General features: G+C 38.7%; 1 protein-coding gene across 1 annotated transcript in view; it reads right to left on the bottom strand.

Annotated features, from left to right (window-relative positions):
* DSG1 (desmoglein 1) overlaps window positions 1-21,437 on the bottom strand; it is a 119,194-nt gene extending 97,757 nt beyond the window's left edge. The window contains exon 1 of the mRNA XM_016933487.4: window positions 21,353-21,437. The gene's annotated coding sequence lies outside the window, so the exon portion shown is untranslated. The remainder of the gene's footprint in view (window positions 1-21,352) is intronic.
* Between the last annotated feature and the right edge of the window lie 5,640 nt (window positions 21,438-27,077).

Below are 27,077 nucleotides of genomic sequence, written 5' to 3'. Positions count from 1 at the left end.
TTAACATATTTCTGGGCTCATTACTGATGAAAAGGAATCATCCTAACAGTATTGATACTAGTGTTGGTATAATGATTAATTTTGTGTCCACCTCACTGGGCTATGGAACACCCAGATATGTGGTGAAACATCATTCTCGGTGTTTCTGTGAGGGTGTTTTCAAATGGGATTGACATTTGAATTGGTTGACTGAGTAAAGCAGATTGCTCACCCTAATGTGAGTGGGCTTTATTCAAGCAGTCAAAGGCCTGAAAAAGGCAGACTGTCTATGAGTAAGAGGGAACTCCTTTTGTCTGACTGCCTTTGAATTTGGTCATCAGGTTTTTTTCTGCCTTGGACTCAAACAGAAACATTGGCTCTTCCTTGGTCTCAAGTCTGCTGGCGCTAAGACTGGAATTATATCATCTGCTGTTTGGGTCTCCAGCTCATCAACTCACCCTGCAGAGAGCTTGGGACTTGCCCACAATTATGGAGGGGGGCTAATTCCTTATATTAAATCTCTTTTTGGTTTTGTTTCTCTGGAGACTTCTTGACTAATTTAAGTGACTTAGTTTCAGATATACATTTCTGGCAAACAAGAATGACTTTTATTTCTAACACCATAGCCTTCCCCTGCAGGCTCATGCATGTTCATATACAAACCTCAAGTATGTGTATAAGTTTGATGCTTAGAGTCAAGAATGAATAACTCTGTGGTCCATTAGTTTTGCTTAAAAAACTTTTATGAGGCCAAGTGCAGTGGCTCACGCCTGTAATACCAGCATTTTGGGAGGCCGAGGCAGACGAATCACCTGAGGTCTGGAGTTCAAGACCAGTCTAGCCAATACGGTGAAACCCTGTCTCTATTAAAAATACAAAAAATAAAAAATAAAAATAAATAAAATTAACCAGGCGTGGTGGCAGGTGCCTGTAATCCCAGCTACTCAGGAGGCTGAGGCAGGAGAATCGCTTGAACCTGGGAGACAGAGGTTCCAGTGAGCCAAGATCGTGTCACTGCACTCCACCCTGGGCAACAGAGCAAGACTCTGACTCAAAAAACAAAAACAAAAACAAAAACAAACAAACAAACAAAAAACTTTGGTGAGTTATCACCCATATTGGTAATGTGAATAATCTACACTACTACTCGATAACATCCAAGAGAAAGCTGAAATGGGATAATGTGCAAAAGATGCTTTGGTATTGTTTATTCTCATCAATATTACCTATAGTGCTTATATCTTAGGTGGCATGACTTGAAATGGAAGCAAAGATACTGTTGGAGGTTTCCATCAATATTTTTAAAATGTAGCTGCTCATTTGTAATGCATTGGTCATGTTGATAGAGAATATTTAGAGTATGTCAAAGCGCTAACCAGTTTATTTGCCATTCTGGTTATGTATGTTTTCTTCAACAGGGGTGAGGGACAAATATCTCTGACTAAAAACAGGGAAAACAATAATTATAGTTGACACCTGCACGGTTCCCCTTATCCCATACCATTAGGAGAATATATGAGTGTTTAACTGAGGTAAAACAGAAGTGGAAATACGTTTAGAAACGTGCATCACCACTATTACACAATAGCTCTAATTGCTCATAGAGTTTGATGTGTTTCTTATTGCAAAAGGTCTGAGGGCATCGTTTGTTTTGTCTGTTCTTTATGGGTCAGGAAATAGTGAGAAAGGAATTGAAAAAGTTTGGCTTCTCAGAGCTCACCCTGATGAGACTATCTCTAGAATGTGAGGTCATTTCTTATCTGAAGGGTTGGTTTATTTCCACATCCATGAAATGTCATTTTCTCTGCAGACACTGCCAATTTAAATTTATTTTGTGTGTGATGTAGACAGATGTCTGCTAGGAGCTGGGCTGAGGCCATTAACACTTCACGAGGGAGGTGGTTCTAGTACCTAAGTGGTAGTTAGCAGCTCTGACTTGTGGTGCTAGTTTTACCAGTGACTGGGCCTTTCAGAATTTGACTAGTATTTAATACAGAGGCTTATTTCTTAGAAACTTTTTCTATCATGAGCAAGAAAGAAAAACTAAGAAGTGTTCTTCAGTTGACTTGTCTTAAAGGTAGCTAAATTAATTATTAGAGAATAAAGCTACCTCTCTCCCAAGAGAGGGACAATAAACTATATTGTCCATTATTAAAGCATTTTCTCTATTCTGTAGTCCATAAATTTTTTTATGGAATTAGTCTTGTGGAGTATTTCTAAGTGGCTTAATTCTCATTTTTCACCACTGCTTAAGGCATACAAATATTTAAAATCTTAATGAACTGCACATTTTATATATTGTTACAACTGTAAAGATTTATCATTTCTGTGGAATTTAATTGAAAAAGCTTGTTTCTTTTTTTCTTTCTTTTTTCTTTTTTAAGACAGGGTCTCACTCTGTTGCCAAGGCTGGAGTGCAGTGGCACGATCACAGCTCACTGCAACCTCTGCCTCCTGGGCTAAAGTGATCCTCCCACCTCAGCCTCCCGAGTAGCTGGGACTGCAGGTGCATGCCACCATACCCGGCTAATTTTTGTATTTATTGTAGAGTTGAGGTTTCATCATGTTGTCCAGTCTGGTCTCAAACTCCTGAGCTCAAATGATCCTCCCACCTCGGCCTCCCAAAGTGCTGGGATTAAGGTATGAGCCACCACGCCTGGCCAAAAAAGCCTATTTCTTTCACACAAGAATTCTGGCTCTTTCCTTCTTTCCAGGGCTTTCAGGCAAGGCTCATTCCTGCAAGCAGTCTTCCAGCTTTTCTGCATATGTGAGTCTTAGAGGAAAATCTGCTCAGCTAAGCTCCTAGGCTAATAAGCACCTCTTTTCTTCTAATTCTTGAGAACTTTTGCCTATGGCTGTTGTCAGGACTGCTTTACTTCCTGTTTTCTGGAAACATACGCCAAACTGTGGCAGCTGAATGACCAAAGCTATCAGCCAGACTCACTCTATCTGAGCCATCTTTTTCTGGGGTTGTCGGGGAGGGTGGGAGGGCATCTGGTCTCCACTTCCTGTTTTCTGTGTCCTATCTAGACCCATTTCTAATAGATCCTCCAACTTCCATTCTGTTCATTCTGTCTTCTAAGCATCATTCCTCTGAACATTTAACCTGGTACCCATATATCACTATCCAAGTTTAATTTAAGACAATGGTGGCTAACAAATCAATAGCACCTACTTGTCCTGAGATAATTACTGAGCAGTACCAGTGGACTGGTTTCTAAGATATTCCACAATATAAATACAAGGCACAAGGTTTGCTGGTGAGATGTCAGATTTCATTTTGGAATAAGAGTTTCGGATTCCAAGCATGGTATAAAATAGAATATTTTATGTTAGGACATTAATCCAAAGTACCAACTAAATTCAAACTTCTAAAAGTATTAACAAGTAGGAACTAATAAGGTTGACATGGATAGGCTCTTGAGACTAAAGAAGTTACGGGATTATTTTAAATTAAAAAATGGAAATAAAAACACTTTGAAATAAAAGCCAGGGTTTATACCATCAGTGCAAAAACTAGGTAGCCATATAAATAAAACAAATCCAAGCTAAATGTTCAGCAAGACCAAAAGAAGCTTCCATTCCCCGCCCACTTAAATAAAAACACTAACCGCACCCACACAGGCTATTTAGGTATGACTCCTCTGAGAAAGAGCTTCTTGCGTTTTCTCAAGGAGGAGTCAAGCCCCCAAACCTCATATTTTGTTTTCGTATGTCCTCTCCTACTATTTGAATAAGCTTTCAAAAATAACACATTGTCATTTCATTCATATAAGTCATATAAAACCTGAGATGTTAGCTTACTGAGGACAGAAAATTTGTGTATTTAATATTTTTAAGCTGTAAGTCCTATATGCTAGATTAATGTTTACTTTTAATCATTTAAAAAATATTTTTAACTCGGGCCAAATATATTAGGTTGATGAAAAAGTAATTGTGTTTTTTGCCATTAAAAGTAAAGACAAAGACCGCAATTACTTTTACACCAATGCAATACATTTGTCAGACTGCTAAGGGAAGGACAGCTTGCATTACAGACTTCTTTTTATATCATAAAAACAAAATATAAGCAGTGCTTCACATCTGAATGTGGGAAGTTAAAGATTATTTTATTTCATCATTTTGTTTTTGCTTTTCTGTATTTTCAAAATTTCTTCCATAGCGTATATATATTTTCTATCAGACATAAAATAAAATAGTGTTTACTTTTCAAATGTGGTAATTTCATCAATAAAGATAAAACACTGAAGCCAGTGTTTTGACTCCATTAACATAGACATCTTTTTAAAAATGTGCAGTAGGTGAGCTCTTATTTTGACATTCATTCAAGCCCTTCCCGATTAGCCCATAGTTCATTTCACTTCAAACATTTCTTCTTTGTGTTTGCAGTTGAAATATTCTCTTAACAGCTCAGAAGGCTGCAGAAAATGCTATGCTTCATCAGGCAAAACGGATTAAAACGGGAGTGTGCTCAACGCTGGCAGTGAAGGATGTCATTGTCTGACAAACTACACAGCGATTTGAGATTCAGCAGTTTCCTTTCCATTTAAGAAAGCTGCATTGTAAACAAGAAGCTAAATCATGAAGAGATGCGAGATTTGTCTAGGAAATTAAATGTATGTTAGAGACACTGACCAAGACTCGTTTTTGTTGGTGTAAAGGACTCTACTGTGAGATGGGCTGTTATTCAAAAGGTTCCACTTTCGAGTTGTTTTTCTCTGGGTACTACTGCCTCCCCAGCCTCTACAGACTCTAACCCTGCCAGGCAGATTGTTTATGGTGTTGGTCTTCAGGAGTGTGGTGCCTGGGCCTGTTTGTCAGTACCGATTCTTATTGCTCTCTATTTTTCTTCAGGTCTGACAGAATACTTCAGCAGCAGACTAGCCAAGAGCTGGTGCAGGACCACAAAGCTCAGGACACTAACTCCTTTCTCCATTGGGACGGCCTTCTCAGGAGGTTATTCTGATCACCCCTAGTTCCAGTTCTTTTCTATCATTGGGTCAGTTTCTGATGTGTTCAGATTCTGATAAATGTCCCAAGTGCAGCACACACAAAAAGACCAGGGGCTGCCAAGCATTCTAAATGTGCAGGTCTTTGAACCTTGGGGAGCATTTTCATATCCAAATTATTTCTTATTTGATCTTCACAAAACTTTCCCTATGAGATGAATATGATCCCCAGGTTACAGAGACAGCCAGATAAAGCACTGAACCCACATCTTCAGACTCCATTTTAGTGAAAACGGAGTTCTTTTTTTGTTTTGTTTTGTTTCTTTGTTTTCCAGGGTGTCCTTAGTAAGTCACATTCCTCAAAGGCCAAAACAAACAAACAAAAAGCAAACCTACACAGAAAACAAATGCAGGAAGGAAAAGAGGAAAAAGGCCCTTTCTGATAAATGGCAAATTTAAAGTGCTGATAATATGAAGATACATTTAAATTGAAAATACATTTGCCATAGCTTCTAGAAGCAATCTTGGAAAGCTTTCCTGTACCCTGAAAACACCTACTTTGCATGACCGATCTCCTCCATGTGGGGAGAGTACGCAGAAGTCATTTGCCAAGGAAGCTGCTGCACCTCACCACTGTGGAGGAAGCATGACCTTTACTATTTCTGCCGTATGATTGGGTGACTACAGTACTGCTCCTAGCATGAAAGCTGGCTCTGTTTTATGGGATTCCCACTGTCCTGCCCTACTTGGGCCGGCGTACAGTGTTAAAGATAACAAATGACCCCATCTGCTGTTTCTGACCATGCTGTATGTGTCAAGTTTAAGTAAGGAAGCCTGTCTGGGCAAGCACAATGACCCGTCTGTAGTACGCGTACCTCCCTGAGATCAAAGACCAAGTCCAGTTTCCAATTTGCTAGACTCCATTGGAAGGTTATTTATCTCAATCCATGAGTTTTAACACTTCGGGCTTTTCAAATGAATTCAAGTTAGAAGGTATTTTAGAAGTCAAATCAGTATAAGAGCTTATCGGCTAAGGACAGTATGAAAATCAGGAAACCTTTGAGTGGTTTTCAAAATGAATTTCTTACAGTCTCACACTTAGAGACAACTAAAATATAAATTATTTATATGTAAATTGTTCATTCCCCTAGCAGTACCAGTGTTTTCAAGGGAACTGTTGTGAAGACACTAGAGCTTTCAGGGTTCTGGTTTACATCCTTGTAAAATCTGTAGAGCACTGAAAACCTGTATTTGTAAAACACTCCACAGTTGATTCTGATAATCAAGTCCTCTTTTCAAGAAAGTCTGTTGATTTCTATTTAGAGAAAAAGGAGAAATTAAAAATAAAGCCAACAAACAGCCAGGACCGTCTTAGGGGATTTAACTCTTTATCTCTTTCCCCTGTTGTATGGTCTGCATAGCAGTTAATACTTTCTGAAATCACCTTGCTTTTTACTTGTTTCTTCCCACCCCCTCACCCATTGCATACACTCCATGAAAGCAGAAACATTGTCTCTTTTACTTTGCGCTAAAGTTTGTTGAATGAAAAAAAAAAAAGACTTCAGAAAGCACCTCTATCCAGCATAGCTTTCATACCTTAAAAGACATTAAAACCCTGTACATTTAAGTGATTTACAAATTTTCCAAAACCACAATAAATGAATGAATCAGGATAAGAACCTGGGTCTCTGTGCAGCTCAAGTGTTTGTTATTGTGTGCTAGTTAGTTTCAGGTGGTCACCTGCTCAAGTCCATTTGTCTAGATAGTATTAATTGATTGCCAATAAGTCAGGCACCTCATTAGGTGTTGTGATAAATACAAAAAGTACAATAACATTCTTCTTGCCTCAAAGAATTTATTATCTAGTAAGTACAATAAAACCTGTCCACTGAAACTACTCCCCCAAATCATTCCTCCTCCTACGTGAATAAAATCACTGAATCTTTGGCACGTTCACCAAAGACACAGCAATTAGGCACTCATATTTTGGCAAAGAGTCAAGTGTATTGTACAGTCTATAAAAATCCACTACCAAATTAATTCACCTGTGTGCCCTTTACCCAAGATATTGGTACATGTCACTATGGGAACATGGTTAGAGAGCTCTTTTGATGGAATGGCTGGATGTGACTTCTTCTAGGTATCTACACTTGACCATCTTTTGTCACAGAATTTGCTAATCCCCAAATAGCCACCTTGAGGAGGGGAAAAGAGGGGAACTAGTGCAAACAATAAATTAAGTTTTCATTTCTAAGTGCTTACCCAAGGCCTGAATCTTTCTAATGACTTCAGGAATATACTTGTTAATACAGGGCAGGCAAAAATTTCATGTTGTCAGCAAAACTTTGATGGTATCAAAATAAATATGAGTCATGTAATTTCAGCTTTTGAAGGTGGGGTCTGAGAAACTAGAAAAGATTTCCTGACTGGCAGGTAGTGAGACAGCAACAGCCCCCTGGGAATGGAGAATCCCGCATCTCCACCTCCATCCAGTGCAATTGCAGAGACCACCGCCAGGGTGCCTAAGGCTGGTGCATTGAAACAAAGGAGAATTTCTTTTTCCCTGTCAATATTCTGAAGCTGCATGAAACAAACACCTCTTTTGTGACTCCTGCAGTCTCAGACAGATCAAAGCTTTCAAGAGGAGGTGTTGCTGGACAGTTTCATTGCTCAAGGCTAATGATTCACCTAAGAATCCACCCAGGAAAGTTGCTAAGCTGGTTTGCTGGCTGTTTGGTGAAGACTTTTAAAGAGATATTGCCACATTTGAAGACAGAATTTTACTTTACATAAAAATTATACATACAGAGGATGGTGAAAAGACAATTTATATTCTGACAAAGTAAATGGGATTTCTTTTAATTTTCATCCTTAAAAACTATATTTAAAAATGAACTGAAGAACATGATATAACTTTTCCTTAAACATCCCATTCAAAAGGTAGATTTAAAGTTTCTCTGTATGTGGTGCTATTAAACTCTGAATAAATGCAGATAAGTTGGAAATATGCCATTTGTTACTGTGGGAAAATCATGATAAAATATTACTCAATAAAGCCCTGTTTGGAGACTGTACACACAGGTGTGGGCACATGCACACCATCAACAACCTTCCTTATACTGTACAAACCAAAGCATATGCATGCTTGATTTCTTAAGTATTATTCTTACTTGAATACAATTTGCTTAGACAAAAAAAGAGCTAAGAAATAAATCCTTTTACAACCATCATTTCACATGGTTTTCTGGGAACTTTCATTTGGCAGGAATTCTGTGCCTTCATGTATCTTTTACCTAAATCTTAAAAGGAGAGGTGTAATTGAAAAAATACACCCAGCTATTTGGGAGGCTGAGGTGGGAAGATCACTTGAGCTCGAGGATTTGAGGCTGCAGTGAGCTAGGATCATGCCACTGCACTCCAGCCTGAGCAACATAGTAAGACCCTGTCTTTTACAAATAAAAATAAGTAAAGAAAACAGAAAACAAGTAAATTAAAATTTCGACATGATTTTTAAAGACTCTTGGCTTAGCCCCTCTCCAACAGGATTGGATTGGATGCTTCCTTTACTTGTTTCCACAGCTTGTGGTGTCTTTATCTGTAACAAGGGCCACAGCATGGTTCCTGAAGCAGGAAGTGATCCAGCCAATGGTTTGTTGCATGGATTGCTAACTACTTCTAAAGCTATTTTCTTTATAGCATGTGTTTTATGAATATCCATACTACCAAATAATAGCTGTAAAGCCTATGGTAGAGTGAAGTAGAATAATCTGGGTGATCCAATAATGACGTCAACACTTGACACTAAAACACTACCATTTGAGCCAAGTGTCATGGCTCTTGTCTGTAATTCCAGCACTTTGGGAGGCTGAGGTGAGCGGATCGCTTGAGTTCAGTTTAAGACCAACCTGGGCAATGGTGAGACCCTGTCCCTACAAAAAATAAAAAAATTAGCCAAGCATGGTGGGGCACACCTATTGTCCTAGCTACTCAGGAGGCTGAGGCAGGAGGATGACTTGAGCCCAGGAGGTCTAGGCTGCAGTGAGCCATGATGGCACCACTGCATTACAGCTGGGGCGATGGAGTGAGATCCTGTCTCAAAACAACAACAACAACAACAAAAACAAACACAAAACCCCTAAACACTACCAATTTGAGATTGAGGTGTGCAAGCAAATTCCTTCTTTAGTATGTTTAAATATTGTCGTAGACTCAAGTTAAAAGATAAATGGCATGTATTTGTAATCCAGAGTGTCCAGGCACTATACTTTGCATAAATATGGTCATATTTAATTGTTGCAACAAACCTACGAGGTGTTATTCCTACCATTCTACAGAGATGAAGAAACTGAGACTTAGAGAAACCTCCCAGTTAGTAAATGGGAGAAAAGACGGGGTTCAAAGTTGAGTCTGTCTGACTTTAAAGGCAGTGCACTTTACATATAGCTAGTAGCATTTTTAGTTATTCATATCTTAGTGTGAATTATTTCATTCACACCTTAGTGTGAATTATTTTATTGAGACCTATTTTCTGCTGGATACAGATGCTCCTCAATTTGCAGTGGGGTTATGTCCCAATAAACCCATCCTAAGTTGAAAATGCATTGACTATACCTGGCCTGCTGAACATCATATCTTAACCTAATCTATCTTAAACATGCTCAGAACACTTAATTGGCCTACAGTTGGGCAAAACTCACCTAACACAAAGCCTATTTTATAATAGAGTGTTGAAAATCTTATGTGATTAATGAATATTGTACTGAAAGTGAAAAACAAAATTTTTGTATGGATACTTGAAGTACAGTTTCTACAGAATGCATATTGCTTTCTGTCATCTTAACACTGAAAAAACCTAAGTCAAAACATTCTAAGTCAGAGACTGTATGATGTATCAATCTCCCTGAGAAAAGGGAGTTTTGAAGAAAAGAAAAAAGAGTGGACAATTTTAAAGAAGAAGGTAAGAGTAGAAATCTGGGCCGCCATAATGATGCTTTGCAAACACAGCATGAGGTTTCAAGGTGCTGAATGCATTTATGTTATGTTGAAGTTAAGCGGGGCATCTTGTGAGAAAGAAAGAAAACACGAGGGAAAAAAGGATGGTAAAGGCTTTTTCTTAGAATTTGGATATATTTGGTTTTAGTAATCACTGGTCATTAGAGAAATGCAAATCAAAACCACGATGAGATACCATCTCATGCCAGTCAGAATGGCGATTATTAAAAAGTCAGGAAAAAAACAGATGCTGGCAAGGCTGTGGAGAAATAGGAATGCTTCTACACTGTTGGTGGGAGTGTAAATTAGTTCAACCATTGTGGAAGACAGTGTGGCGATTCATCAAGCATCTAGAACTAGAAATACCATTTGACCCAGTAATCCCATTACTGGATATGTACCCAAAGGATTGTGAATCATTCTACTATAAAGACACATGTACACATGTGTTTACTGCGGCACTATTTACAATAGCAAAGACTTGGAACCAGCCCAAATGCCCATCAATGACAGACTGGATAAAGAAACTGTGGCACATATACACCATGGAATGCTATGTAGCCATAAAAAAGAATGAGTTCATGTCCTTTGCAGGGTCATGGATGAAGCTGGAAACCATCATTCTCAGCAAACTAACACAGGAACAGAAAACCAAACACCACATGTTGTCACTCGTAAGTGGGAGCTGAACAATGAGAACACATGGACATAGGGAGGGGAACATCGCACACTGGGGCCTACTGGGGGGGCTGTTGGATTGGGGGTCGAGGGGCGGGAGAGCATTAGGACAAATACTTAATGCATGCGGGACTTAAAACCTAGATGACGGGTTAATAGGTGCAGCAAACCACCATGGCACATGTGTACCTATGTAACAAACCTGCATGTTCTGCACATGTATCCCAGAACTTAAAGTAAAATAAAAATAAAAATAATGTAAAATGGAGCAGTACATCTTTAAGTTATGAAGTGATACTGAATGCATCCTTATTTGGGAAATTATTTCCAGTTTATGTTGGTTAACTTAAGCAACTATATCTTTGCTTATTTAAAATTCATTTTATCTGATTTTTCATGTTTCCATGAGAATATAAATGATGATTAAGAAGAGTATGAATGGAAAAAATGTCAAGCTTGGGACAGAGGACTAGAATTTTCTCTACAAAGACAAATACAGCCCCACTTCTTCAACACCAGTAACTTGGGTTCTGGGAATGAGAAAGGCAGGCTCACCTACTCTTTCAGCAGGCTCATGGGGTAAAACATAATGCTTTGGTTCCTTTCATGCTCATCTCTTTATGAAAAAGCAGTTGTAAATGCCTACCATTACCCAGTAAGTGCTTTGCTTCTGAAGAACAATTCATAATATAGTAACTAAATATAGATGCCTAATGTTAACAAATTCCACTCCTTTCCTATGACTATTAGTCTGTCTTTCGCTAAGGATTCCAAAGTGTTGCATAGGTCTCAATAATGGACGTCCTTGAAGGCAGCCTATCAATGGTTAAGAACACCAACTCTGGAAAGAGAGCCTGCCTGGGTTCAAATAAGCCTCTACCACTTACTGGTTGTATGACTTCAAGAAAGTTACTCAGTGTAGCCAAGTCTCAAGTACCTCATCTGAAATGTGAAGTAATAATTTTATCTAACGCATAAGATTGTTGTGAAGACCAAAGTCCTCTTTGGTCCTCCTTGAGCCTGGCTGGGCATGATGGCTCACACCTATAATCCCAGCACTTTGCAAGGCTGAGGCAGGAGGATCACTTGAGCCCAGGAGTTTGTGACCAGCCTGGGCGACATAGCGAGACCTCATCTCTAAAAAAATTTTTTTTTTTTTGAGATGGAGTCTCACCCTGTCGCCCAGGCTGGAGTGCAGTGGCACGATCTTGGCTCACTGCAACTTCCACCTCCCGGGTTCAAGCTATTCTCCTGTCTCAGCCTCCCGAGTAGCTGGGATTACAGGTGTGCACCTCCACACCCAGCTAATTTTTGTATGTTTAGTAGAGACGGGGTTTCACCATGTTGGCTAGGCTGGTCTCGAACTCCTGACCTCATGATCCACCCGCCTCGGCCTCCCAAAGTGCTGGGATTACAGGCGTAAGCCACTGCGCCCAGCCCCCAAAAATTCTTTTTTAAAATGAGCCGAGTGTGATGGCTTGCACCTATAGTCCCAGCTTCTTGGGAGGCTGAAGTGGGAAGATCACTTGAACCCAAGAGGTTGAGGCTGCAGCAAGTGGTGATGGGGCTACTGCACTCCAGTCTGAGCAACAGAGTGAGACCCTGTCTCAATAAAATAAAATAAAATAAAATAAAATAAAATAAAAAAATTAAAATAAAATAAATAAAATAAAATAAAATAATAAAATAAAATAAAATAAAATAGAAGATGATCCATATAGTATGCTTAGTGTAGTGCCCAGCATGTAGCAAGTGCTCAGTTAAATTTTTTTTCCCAAGAAATGAATTTTGAGGTTCCAACTAATCTTTATTTCACAGTCTGTTTAATTCTTCTAGGTTAGTCTTTCTATATTCCTACTTCTCCTAAAATCCAGAGTTTAACGTGAAACATATACAAACTCCTAACACAAATATGGTGGCAAACATGAAGAGTTAATTTTGGAAGTAATTAGGAAGTTGATGAAATTGGAATCACTTTTCAACCTTCTTCTGTGGAAGGCTTCTTCCACACATAGTAACTGGTAATTTACTTGGTTGCTCTACGGTTCTTCAGAAACAGAGAGAAAATAGAACAAACTTTGTCTAAACAGTCAAGCTTAAATATACCCATCCCAAGTGGATGCTGATTGGTAAATTCTTGTTTTTCTTTTTTTTTTTTTTTCCGCTCCAGCCACTGAGGCTGGAGTGCAGTGGCATGATCTGGGCTCACTGCAACCTCTGCCTTCCAGTTCAAGCGATTCTCCTACTTCAGCCTCCCTAGTAACTGAGATTACAGGCGCCCAACAACCACACCTGGCTAATTTTTGTATTTTTATTAGAGCCAGGGTTTCACCATGTTGGCCAGGCTGGTCTCAAACTCCTGACTTCAGGTGATCTGCTGCCTCGGCTTCTCAAAGAGCTGGGATTACAGGTGTGAGCTACCGCTCCCAGTCTAATTGGGAAATTCTAATGAAAGGTAAATTACACTCCAGGGAATTAGTGCCCAGAGATAATTGCAGTTGACCTTAATATAGGCTCCCAATAGTAAAACAAATATGAATTTTTGAACACATAGAAAATACAAAAATATCTCTCACATATTTCTTCATCTAAGTATGCCAGACAGGTCCCTGGCCTGGAGTGAAAAGACTCAAAAAGAAGAGGGAGCCATGGGAACATCGTGGCGCTCAGCTGAAGATTTTGTAATCTCCATTCAACTCTGTTAGGCATGCTTCCCAATCCTTGGAAACACTAAATGGGCTGGATGCTCTACCTACCTATCCCATTTAAATGTGATATTTATAGGTCTTGAACAACAGTTAAAATGTATTTCAGTAGAATAATTTTGTCATACCATGCCAGGTATATTGTTTCAAGTGCCGCTGCTAGTTTAATTTAATGCTTCATCTATTTTTGCTGTCTCTCTAATTGTCAAGTATGCTATTCATGCTGTTTCATTGCTTAGGCACCCAAGTAATGATGATCTTCCTGCCATGTACGCCAACACATCACTATTTCCACTACGGGAAGTAAGAAGGTGGTGAACACAAAAGTTATTACTAGATGACATCGGTGCACAACATTATGGCAGATTTTACATCCTAAATCAAGTTTATTTACGCCAGTACTATATTCGTTTATATTCTCTCACCACAGATTGGTAAACAAAAATGAAAAAATGTAGACTGGTATTTTCAAGGGAGTAGGGTAGAGTGTGTATGTGTAATGTATGTGTGTCTGAATAGATATTTCATGCTCCTTAAAAATAATGTGACTATTCTGAGTTAAATCATTATCAAATATTATCACATTCTATTTTTCTTACAAAGATATATTAGATGCCAAAGTAGTTTTTATCATTCATCAACTATTGAATACTCTTTTCAGAAAAAAACATACATAATTTTGTCTATTCATTAACTCCCTCCCCAAGAGTTCTCTTGCCAAAGATGGTTGAAGTGCTATAACTACAAAACGACTTCAGGATATAGAATAATATGGAGGAACAAAAAGACTGATCATTCAAAATGATTTTTTAAAACCTTGAGGAACACACAAACCAACAAATAATGAACTTCATAGACACTGAAAAAGATGTGATCAAAATGAGGTTTTCTGAGGTAAGCACAATGGGAAACACTGGAGGTGGAACAAATTATTAGGTCATTAAACTTCTTTCAGAGAAGGGCTATTCCTTTTTTTATTTTGATGACAGCGAGATGAAGCACATATTTTTGCAGTAGTTTCAGAAGTTTGATAGACACAAGTGTTTGAGTGCAGTTCTCAAATGTATTCACTATCAATAACACATGATGCTGAAATTAATAAAGGACAGATAGAAGTGCCCAATGTAAATTCTAAGGTATGTTAATTAGTATAAGAAAATATTTTTAAAAAGGAACAGATACTTGTACTTTGTCCTGTCATGTAGATATTTTCATAGTTTGACCAATCTACTTAAATCATCTGGATTTACCTAATGAGTTTGCTCACACTTATGTTCCTAACAATGTAGGCTCCCTGAAGCAGGGATTAAAGTGTCTGGTACACATCTTAGGCCCTTAATAATGTTGAATGTGCTAGTAAATGGATGAGTTACCAATTGCACAAGTAAAAACAGTTATGCTTGTGGAAGCAATGAACAAATAAAGAGCAAACCAGAATTACGAATGCTGCATATTATATTTTCATTGTGTTATTGACCACAATTTAGTTCATCTAGAAACAATTTTAAAATCAAGCAGAGATTTTAGCTTTCATTCATATTCTTCTTGTGTTGCTATTGAGAATATTTATTTTCTCCCTAATAATCATTCCTATTTTTTTTAACAAAATACCTTCTTTAAAGTATATTGAGATAGAAGTGTTCATTCTGGATATTTTAAAACAAGAGGTGCTTAGTAAAGACCAAGAAAATGACAAAAATTCTTTTGCAAATATTTATGTGAACTAGAAGATACTCATACTTAGGGAATTTAATGCCTAAACTTTTGTCCAAAGCTTTCTTTTAAATTGTTTTAATGACTGTTGAATATTTGGTAATAAGATGAAAATACTGAAAACCAAAAAAGTGTTAGTTCTAACCCAATTTACCTTTCTATCTATAATAAGCCCATATTTACAAATTGTACTGTATGACTTTGGTCAAAAGCAACTCATCCTTCCTTTAAAAAATCCATATGGAACTGGAGAGCAATTTAAAACAAAGCCAAATGAGATTTGTCATGTTGATAGTCAGTCCCACTGGCTCAGTCCCTGCTCTCTTGTTCACCTTTTCCTTCACTTCTGGGACTGTCATTCAAGCTTGTGGTGTCAACTTTCACTTCTGTGCCAAAGATTCACAAAAACATTTTCTATCATGCCCTCTTATCTTGCTACTATTCTTGTGTTTGCACCTTTCTGTTGGTGGTGATATTGTCACCCCAGCACACTCTGTCCCAATACAAGGTCAACCACACTCAGAAGAGAAAACTGCACTCGCACCTCCTAACTCCTCTGGTCACAGACAGCACCTAGCACGTTCAGGTGGGCTGGCCGCAGACAGCCATCTCAGTGACTTCACAGCTCTTCCAGCTGTGCATGCATGAAACTTGAAATCATCTTGATCTCTTCTTTCTTCTCTGCTGTGTTTCCAAGCCTTGCCAAGTGCTCCCCTTATGTGAAGCTTTTCCTCTTTATTCCCATGCCAAATTCCAACCTCCAATCTCCATGACTTCCCTCTGTTATTTCACAGGTCACTTATTACCACAGTCCTTGTCCAATCTGGCCCATGCTGGAAAATGTTGTTGGACTTGCCCTGAAAAAAATCTGCTCATTATGTCACTTTTTTTTGCCATATTCAAAATAAGCAGTAAGTATAACCTACATGGGGCACAAAGTAGCCCTGCAAAATATAGTAGTGTTTTCTAGTAATTGCAGTCTCAAGTTTATATTCTCTCTGAAAGTAGATAGAATATTATTAAGGGGAAGATTATTAAGGAGAAAAAAGATTTTCTCATAGCAGTACATGAAGAATATGAATAAGTGCTGAAATCTCTGCTTGATTTTAAAATTGTTTCCAGATGAACTCAATCATGGCCAATAACAAAATGAAAATAAAACATGCAACATTTGTAATTCTAGTTTGCTGTTTACTTGTGCATTGCTTTCACAAATTTAACTGCTTTTATTGGTGTAATCCATAACTCATTAATTTACTTGGTGTGTGTGTGTGTGTGTGTGTGTGTGTGTGTGTGTGACAGAGTCTCACTCTGTTACCCATGATGGAGTGCAGTGGCGTAATCACAGCTCACTGCAACCTTGAACTCTCAGGCTCAGATGATCTTCGCATTCAGCTGGGACTACAGGCATGCACCACCACACCTGGCTAATTTTTTTTTGGTATTTTTTGTAGACATGAGGTTTTGCCATGTTGCCCAGGCTGGTTTGGAACTCCTGGGCTCAAATGATCCACCTGTCTCAGCTTCCCAAAGTGCTGGGATTATAGGCGTGAGCCCCTGGGTGCAGGGTCTGTACACACTGACTTCCATTAAGACAACTCTTCCTGTCAGAGACCCAGGCCTGACCGCTCTCTACAAGGACAGTGACAGAGCATCTACACAGGAAGGGCTAGAATAGCAATCTGATAGGGAAACAGACCTAGGGGATGTGGATTACAGCAAGGATATTACTTCCACTTAAAAGCATATGTATTTTGAGGTGGCTTGAAACTACTTTACATGATAAGCAGATGTTTTATTCATCTTGAATTTTTATTAACCTATCTGCTATAAATTCTACCTCTCTCTATGAAAAAAAAAAAACCTATAAGGCTGCTATCCTCCATCTGGTAGCTAATTTTTATTTGTTTCCCTGGATGTTGCAAATTTTAAGAGTTTTCTTACTGAAGCATTCAGAGTAAGCACAGGGGTGATATAAAAAATATTTAGCAACCCATTTGACACAGGCACTGAGCAATAAGATGGCCATCAGCTGGAGAAGACTGGGTTGGCTGGCTCGTGCATCCTGGCTACACATCATCTGAGGCATATGTGATCCTCGTGCACTGTACACAGGCTCAGGAGACCTCTGCTACCCAACCGTCCAGTGCCATGGTGTGTGGGGAGCATCTCTGCTTAGGATACAGATTTCTCAGGTCTGAGACCCAGAAACTCTCGAGTTGTGGCTCAGTGGTGTATTTTAATAAATTCTCCAGATGATTTTGATGCAAGCCAAAGACAGAGACCTAATCTATGTGGATTGTTCCCACTACCCACTTCCTTGCCCTCATAACCTGGCATAAAAGATAGGGGCTAGAAAGCAGGCAGTTTGCAGACAGCCTTTGTTCTCTCTTTTAATCTCCAATGTGTTTTCTTTTTTTCTAGTAGGAATAAAGATTAAATTGGCTAACAGAATATTGTGGAAATAACAGTGAAATAGAAAGACTATGATTCGTGTTAATAATACGGCCTTAACACCCATTGTTAAACACCCAATTATACATTTTTATTCCATATGGTAATAGTTTAATTATACAAGCTTAGGTTCACAGGCTAATATTCTAGGTTGCAGTTTTTAAATTTATTGCATGAATATAATGGAAAAGAATTTTTTTTTAGTTACATTTTTTGACAATTTGATTATTTGCAAGAGAGAATTTTAACATACAGGGATACGGTATATGAAAAGAACAGGTTTCAGTCAGGCTCAATTTTCAGATAGAAATCAAAAATTAAAATACAAAATATTAGAAGAAAATCTTGAAAAGGTATATTGCATTCTCTTAATGTAATTTCTCCTTTTGTTAATAATTCAGGATCAACATTATGAATAGTCATTGTTTTATTTATATGCAGTGTGCTTAACTCTCTTTCCTATTTGGCTGTTTCTAATCATCACTGGATTTGAAAGTGATTTAACAAAACACTTAAAAGTGTGAAAACTGAAAGTAAACAGTTTCTGAAGGAAGATATAAAATTCGAAGCATGAATTGCATGAGCTTTAAGTTCATTGATCTCATGACATTGACTTAACAGGTCAGATACCTTTTACTTCATTATTGATCTTTTTGCCAACTCTTGTTAAGTGAAGTTTTTTTGTTTGCTTCGTTTTGTTTCGTATTGAGACAGAGTCTTGCTCTGTCACCCAGGCTGGAGTGCAGTGGCATGATTTCAGTTCACTGCAACCTCCACCTCCCAGGTTCAAGTGGTGCCTCAGCCTCCCGAGTAGCTGGGACTACAGGCGCATACTACCATGTCCGGTTAATTTTTTTGTGTTTTTAGTAGAGATCGGGTTTCGCCATGTTGGCCAGGCTGGTCTCGAACTCCTGACCTCAGGTGATTCGCCCGCCTCTGCCTCCCCAAGTGCTGGGATTATATGCATGAGCCACCATGCCTGGCTGAGATTCTGATATACGAAAGTTTTAAAAAATCGAATCTCTTAAGAGATCAGTAGGCTCAATTCTTTTTAAAAATGTGTTACTTCCCTTGAGTTTTAAAACAACCCTACTCGTAATCTGACATTTCATAAGAACTATAAACTTGTGAATCTCTCTGAATTTGACATTCTATCAAGTTGAACTCAACAGAATTAAGGCCACACATGTAATCAGAAAATAAACTATTAAACGTATTTTGAAGAAATTTATATTCATTTGGCAATTGAATGTCTCACTTAATCAAAAACTTATTTAACCAACATAGGTTGCGTTTTTCCTTCTCAGAGAGGTAAGACAGAGCCTGTATTATTTCTATGTAGTCACTGCATCATTCTGGCATGTCTTTGGTTGGGTATGACTCCCTGAACAGAAAAGACTGTCTTTCACTACTGAAAATGAGACTTGTTTAAACAAAGCATTGTTAATTCTACTTGGTTGAAACAGGAGGCTACCTGGATGATTATCCTGCTATTTTTTCTTTTTTACTACGGACTCATGACTGAGTCATACTTGAGAATTACAGCATGGGGTCATTGTATAACCAAAAATCTAAAAGAAATTAAAAATAAAGCAAAATTGATAACTTCACAATGATCAAAAATGTACATAATATTTCATATTTCATACAATGAATTGTTATTTATTGTGGACTCCATTGTAAGAGTGTCTTAATTCTCACAAGCTTAAAAGCAGTATGGTGTCTTGTAATGTTGGGGAAGTGAATTCACACTTGGAGGTAGCTTTATCTCACAGTCAAACTGTGGATTTCAGTTAAGGAACTTGAGTTAGAATTCTTTTCCACGCCTCTTTGTTATTATCATTTTTTATACATTTCCAAGTTTCATTTTCTCTTTGGCCTATAGAGATACCATAATATTTTTTATCTTATTCCAGGAAATTCTTAAAAGGAGGATTCTTTATGAGCATAAAAGTTCTCATATGTTACTGTCCAAACAGGCAAATAGTTAGACTCTATTGTAAAGAAAACAAAAAAACCTGTAAGACACAACTAAGTCAAAAGGAAACTAGCCATTCACTCTTGACCTGTAAAAGATAATTGACATGTGATACCTTTATTAGTATACCTCAAATGCAACATAATCTACCTTGTGGTATTGTTGTAATCACTTATCACAAATAAAATGTTATCCCAGTCCGCTTACATGCTAGGAATAATGTTTTGCACACACGAAGTTAGAGACTGCCTGGTTATGGCCATGTGACGAAGTTCTCACCAGTAGAGTATGAGCAGCAGTGATATGTGAAATTTCTGCCACAATTTAAAGGAAAATTGCTGGCCTTGATTTTCCTATTCTTCAAGCTGAACACAAATATGTTCACTAGCCAACTTTGACCATAAAGTTAAGAAGAAAGTCTGAGATGCTGAAAAGAAAAAAAAAAGGAAGAGATCTGGATTCCTGGATGGCTATGTGGAGCAGAGTCACCTTGGAACCCTGAACTGCTCATTTGGGGACTATTAGGTTATATATGAAACAAATAAATGTTTATTTTGAGAAGCGACTATATTTTGGGATCTCTTTATTACTGTAGCTTAGCTTTTTGACATAATGTTGAAGAAACTGGTATTGAAAGTGGGACGCAGATAGACATCATAAAAACAGAAAAGATGTGATTTTGGCTTGAAAATCAAGTAACATACAGAAAGGACAAAATATAGTAAATGGGAACTACGGTTACCCTCAGTCATGTGTTGAAAACATTTGGTAAAAATATGATATGTGATGATTTGCAAGACAAGCACATTTCCCACTGAGCTTGTTCCTCTAGGTGAAGTGGTTAGAAATTTCCAGAAAGATAGTGTGAGAAGATGGCGATACAGTTTGGATGTTGTTCCCTCTAAGTCTCATATTGAAATGTAATCCCCAATGTTGAAGGTGGGGTCTGGTAGGGGGTGTTTGGGTCATGGAGGTGGATCCCTCATGGCCATGGCTTGGTACTGTCTTCGTGATAGTGAATGAGTTCTCGTGAGGTCTAGTTGTTTAAAATTGTGTGGCACTGCCCCCCCACCAACTCTCACTGCTGCTTCCAATTTGCTTTTCACCATGAGTAAAAGATCCCTGAGACCTCAGATGCCCAGCACCACACTTTCTATATAGCCTGCAGAACCATAAGCAAATTAAATCTCTTTTCTTTATAAATTACTCAGTTTCAGGTATTTCTTTTTCTCCTTCCTTCCTTCTTTTTTTTTTTTTTGACAGAGTCTCATTCTGTCACCCAGGCTGGAGTGCAGTGGCGTGATCTTGGCTCACGCAACCTCCACCTCCCGGGTTCAAGTGATTCTCCTGCCTCAGCCTCCAAGTAGCTGGCACTGCAGGCATGCACCACCACACCTGGCTAATTATTGTATTTTTGTAGAGACAGGGTTTCACAATGTTGGCCAGGCTGGTCTTGAATTTCTGACCTAAGTGATCCACCCACCTTGGCCTCCCAAAGTGTTGGGATTACAGGTGTGAGCCACTGCGCCCGGCCAGGCATTTCTTTATAGCAACACAAGAACAGCCTAACACAGATAGTTACAGTATAAAAGTCAGAAAGCAGATACACTTAAAACTAAATTTTAAAAAAATGAGGTATGGTTATTGAAACATGCAATCAATTATAAGAAAAAAACCCCTGCAGTTACTATGTTTTCAATGGATTGCGTTACCAAATTAGCCATCAGCATAATTTGGAAAAGCAAAATTGTGAGGCATGAAGTAGTCTTCTGATATTCATGTAAAAGACACAAAATAAGTGCCCAGAAGGCAAGGTCAGAGGCCACAATGACCACAGGCAAAGGAGTTCCTCTCAGAGAGTAGAACCAGGGACAGCCAGACGGGTCAACCAAGAACCCACTCACCTCCCAGAGCAGACAGATGAATGACTCCCACCCAGCACAGTGATAACTTCTCTAGATCAGTCTCTGTAGTGTGCGTCTCATGCTTTCCTTTTCCAAATTGTGGCTTATATTGCATTTATCCTATTCCTGCTCTGCTACTGTTTATTTGTGGGGTGGGGATTGGAGGGAGGTAACATATTGATCTGGTGGAGAGGACTGTGTTTCAACTAGTGATCCTGAACTTTGAGCTGGATGAAATAACTGAATTAGACTTTAGCTTACCTACTTTGGAAAGGGAACAAGTATGTTCCATTTGTGGAAGGAAATTTACATCTAAACAGTGGGGTGGCTAGAGCCAAATATTGTCTCAGAAACTGCTAACTGTCCACCAAATTCCATTATCTCCTGTGTTGTAGTAATAGAATTTAAGTTGATCATATGACTTCCTTGGCAGAGATTACATTTCTCTGAGTCCTTTGCAGATGATAATGTGATGTGATGGCATTCTTGCCAATGCACTGTGAGTCAAATGGCTGGTTACCATTTCTGCCTCACTTGTTTTAAAGATAAGTAAAAGCCAAAGAGCCTGAGGTTGGGATGCAAAAGAAACAGGATGACTGGAGTGAAATAAGCCAGAGAGCACAGGCCAGACCAGTACATAGTGCAAAGCTTGAATCTTACTCTGCAAGAAACAATTGAGCCAAGTAATAATAAGATTTCATTTACATTTTCAAAAAGAGACTTGACTATGTTGGAGCAGAAAGAAGACTTCAGAGGCGATTGCAAGAGCCCAGGTGAGTGATGAAGGTGGCTTAGTCTAGAATGGTGGCAGTGAGGGAAATGATCAGCTCATATTCTGGATACATTTTGAATTATGAGCCCCTTAGGACATGCTCATGAATTGGCTGTAGAGTGAAAGGGAGCAGAGTCAACTCAGGTGAAGTCTAGGTATTTGGCCAGAAAAATTGGATGAATGGGAAGATTGAGAGAGGAGCAAATCTGGGGTGTGGTCTTAAACCACGAGTTTTGTTTTAGATATTTTAAATTTTGTCTATTGGAGATCCAAGCAGAGGTGTCAAGGAAGTGGTTGCATAACTGGGCCTCAGTTTAAAGATGGTGTTTAAACCTGAGAGATGAGACGTGACCACCAAATATGTCCGTGTGTAGAAAATAAATAGAAGAGAGTCCAGTACTTACTGGCAGTGTGCACAGAATTCAGAGGCCAGGAGGAGAGAAAGAATAGTGAAGTCACAGAAGAGGAAGTTAAGTAAAGAAAGTGTTTCTGGATGGAGGTAATGAAGGACTTGAAGAAATGCTGCTCTGCATCTGAGCTGTTGTATGTGTTGTTGTTCTTTCATTATTTATAAATAAAAAGGAAAAAATATGTCTCATATAGCCACGTCTACTTGGCTTTTCTATACCAGAAATGCTTATAGGGCTATTGTTATTAGAAAAGAAAAAAATGATACTATTTTTAAATTCTAATTGCCATTTTTTTTTTTTGAGACAGGATTTTGCTCTGTCACCTAGGCTGGAGTGAAGTGGTGTGAACATAGCTTTCACTGTAGCCTCGACCTTCCGGGCTCTCTCTCTCTCTCTGTCTCTCTGTCTCTCTCTCTCTCTCTCACACACACACACACACACACACACACACACACACACACACACACACACACACACACACATATATTAGAAACAGGGTTTTGCCATGTTGCCAGGCTGGTCTCAAACTTCTGAGCTCAAGAGATTCACCCGCCTTAGCCTCCCAAAGTACTGGGATTACAGGTGTGAGCCATGGTGCCCAGTCCCCAACTACCTTTTATAAAAATTGGATCCTGTTAAATAAAGTGCCCTCTATTCACCCTTTATTCTGCTGAGTACCCTGAAGGGTTTGAATATATATATGCATCTAAGTGTTGTGAAAGGTGGAATTCATTGATATAAAAAAGGGAAAATAGGCAGGACTGCCAGCTATATAGGACTGAAGAGATTCACAAATCATCTCAAAAAAACAACTATGAAACTGACAAAAATAGTTAAAAAAAAAAAAAGCAAGCTCTGGAAATCTGCAAAAGGCAAACAACAACATAAGAGACATATATTCACAAAAAACTACTGAATTTTAGGGAAAACAGTGGAAGTCTGTGGCATTCTTGCCTGAAGTTGTCCACTGGCCCTGCCTCAGCTCAGATGATGCAGTAGTTCTACCAGGGCCAAATGGCCATGAAAACCAGCACCTTCACTGCTGGAGGCCGCTGATTTTATTTGGAGTGGAGGATGGAAAAATCTCACCCAGCAGTGAACACGAAAAGCCTGCAGCATGAAGTTATGGTCCTGGTTGGGGCAAGTAACAGAATGTAAGACCAGCAAGATATTCAGCAGGGAGATAGCAATTGAGGCACTTGATAAACATTCCACACATGCCTGGCTGCCTGGGAGCCTGTGTGCATGAATGGTGGAGACGTGAGGGCCAACAATAACAACAAAAGGCCACGCAGACTTGAAAACTGCCCAAACTAAACACAGATCCACAAGCAGAGGGTGAAAGCCTTATAGCCCACCGTTTTTGAACACAACGTTTGTTCAATCATTGACAGAGCATTTAATTATGCAAAACCAGGGGTCACTTCTAAGAGACCATGTTAAAAAATAAAAACAATAAAAAAGTTAAGCAGAGGCATCAACAGCTGCACATCATGGGGCTTCTAAACTCCTCAGATTTAATTCAGATATGTTACTTAAAAACAACAGGTAGGCAAACAACAACAAAATCCACACACACACCTCCTACAAAAAACCCTCAGAGAAAAAGAAAGTGATAATCCAGAGTTGCTACAATATATTATCCGAATTGTCTAGTTTTCTACAAAAGTTTATAAAACACGCAAGAACACAAATAGGAAAATGTAAATTATACTTAGTATAAAAACAGCCAGTGAAAACTGTCTCTGAGTGGGTCTAAATGTTGCATTTAGCAGACAAAAATTTCTAATTAGATATGATAAATATCTTTGAAGAACTTAAGAGGTCAGTATACACATGTTCAAAGAACTAAAGGAAATGTGGTGGCAATTGCTAAAAAGTGGGAACTATTAAAAAAGAAAAAGAATCTACTAGAAAAAACAAAGTGGAAATTCTAGAGTTGAAAAATATGTAAATATTGGCTGGGTGCGGTGGCTCACATCTGTTATCCCAGCACTGTGGGAGGCTAGGGCAGGCGGATTGCTTGGGTCCAGGAGTTTGAGACCAGCCCTGGGCAACATGACAAACTCTGTCTCTACAAAACATACTAAAATTGGCCCAGTGTGGTGGCATGCACCTGTAGTCCCAGCTACTCAGCTACTAGGGATGCTGAGTTGGGGGAATTGCTTGAGCCTGGAGACCGAGGTTGCATTGAGCCGAGATCAAACCACTGCACTCCAACCTGAGCAACAGAGCAATACCTTGTCTCAAAAAGAAAAAAAAAAAAAAGAAAAATATGAAAATGTCTCTAAATGCATTTTTTGTAATATTCAAAAAACTGGAAGCAATTTAATTATCCATCAACTAGTGAGTGACTAAGCAAAATATGCTGTATACACACACATACACACATATTCAATTATATACAAGTTTATTCCTTTTTGATGCTCAGTAGTATTCAATTGTATTCAATCATATATAAGTGAATACTACTGAGCATTAAAAAGGAATAAACTTGTATACATAAATACTCTATAGGAATAAGCAAATGTAAGCAAAGAGGTTTTTTGTTTTTGTTTTAGTTTTTTGAGACTGAGTCTCTCTCTATCACCCAGGCTGGAGTGCAGTGGCACTATCTTGGCTCACCGCAACCTTTGCCTTCCAGGTTCAAGCACTTCTCATGCCTCAGCCTCCCGAGTAGCTGCGATTACAGGCGCCCACCACCACTCCCAACTAATTTTTGTATTTTGATAGAGACAGAGTTTCACCATATTGGCCAGGCTGGTCTCGAACTCCTGATCTCAAGTGATCCACCTACCTCGGCCGCCCAAAGTGCTGAGATTACAGGCGTGAGCCACCACGCCCGGCTGGCAAACAGGTTTAAATAATGTGTTTGTAATATCTTTTAGAGAATGTGTACACATCAGAATGGGTGGCATTATGCTGTGGTAAGAAACAACCTGGATGATTTATGATTTAAATCAGGGGTCCGCAAACTTTTTGGCACCAGGGAGCAGTTTTGTGGAAGATGGTTTTTCCATGGATGGGGTGGTGGGTGGTGGGGATGGTTTGGCGATGGTTCAAGTGCATTACATTTATTGTGCACTTTATTTCTTTAATTATTACATTGTAATATTAATATATAATGAAAGAATTATACAACTTACCATAATGTAGAATCAGTAGGAGCCCTGAGCTTGTTTTCCTGCAACTAGACGGTCCCATCTGGGGGTGACGGGAGACAGTGACAGATCATCAGGCAGTAGACTCTCATAAGGAGTGCACAACCTAGATTCCTCACATGTACAGTTCACAGTAGGGTTCGAGCTGCTATGAGAATCCAGTGTTGCTGCTGATCTGACAGGAGGCCAAGTTCAGGTGGTAATGTGAGTGACAGGAAAGGCTGTAAATACAAATGAAGCTTCACTTGTTTGCCCGCTGCTTATCTCCTGCTGTGTGGTCGAGTTCCTAACAGGCCACAGACCAGTACCGGTCTGTGGCCTAGGCACTGGGACTTGTATACAATTGTACACTGCTGCTTCTACCAGCAGTGTAAAAGTGTTTCCTTTTCACCACATCCATGCTAAAATCTTTTTTTTTTTTTATTTTTAAATGATGGCCATTCTTGCAGGAGTAAGGTGGTATAGCATTGTGGTTTTAATTTGCATTTCTCTGGTAATTAGTGATGCCGAACATTTTTCATATGTTCGTTGGCCATTTGTATATCTTCTTTGGAGAACCCTCTATTCATGTCCTTAGTCCACTCTTTGATAGAATTGTTCCTTTTTTTCTTGCTGATTTGTTTGAGTTCCTTGTAGATTCTGGATATTAGTCCTTTGTTAGATGCATAGTTTGCAAATATTTTCTCCCACTCTGTGGATTGTCTGTTTACTCTGCTGATTATTTCTTTTGCTGTGTAGAAGCTTTTTAGTTTAATTAGTCCCATCTATTTATTTTTGCTTTTTCTGCATTTGCTTTTGGGTTCTTGACCATGAACTCTTTACCTAAGCCAATGTCTAGAAGAGTTTTTCTGATGTTATCTTCTAGAATTTTTATGGTTTCGGGTCTTAGATTTAAGTATTTAATCCATCTTGAGTTGATTTTTGTGTAAGGTGAGAGATGAGAATCCAGTTTCATTCTTCTACATGTGGCTTGCCAGTTATTCCAGCACCATTTGTTGAATAGGGTGTCCTTTTCCCACTTTATGTTTTTATTTACTTTGTCAAAGATCAGTTGGCTTTAAGTATTTGGCTTTATTTCCGGGTTCTCTATTATCTTCCATTGGTCTACATGCCTATTTTTATACCAGTACCATGCTGTTTTGGTAACTATAGCCTTGTACTATATTTGAATTTGGGGAATTGATGCCTCCAGATTTGTTCTTTTTTGTTTAGTCTTGCTTTGGCTATGTGGGTTCTTGTTTGGTTCTATATAAATTTTAGGATTGTTTTTTCTATCCTTGTGAAGAATGGTGATAGTATTTTGATGGAAATTGCATTGAATTTATAGATTGCTTTTGGCAGTATGGTCATTTTCACAATATTGATTCTAGCCATCCATGAGC

The sequence above is a fragment of the Pan troglodytes genome, chromosome 17, assembly GCF_028858775.2.
Source record: "Pan troglodytes isolate AG18354 chromosome 17, NHGRI_mPanTro3-v2.0_pri, whole genome shotgun sequence".
Classification (NCBI taxonomy): Eukaryota; Metazoa; Chordata; class Mammalia; order Primates; family Hominidae; genus Pan; species Pan troglodytes.
The sequence above is the reverse complement of the archived record's forward strand: the minus strand, read 5'-3'. Positions and strand labels throughout refer to the sequence as shown.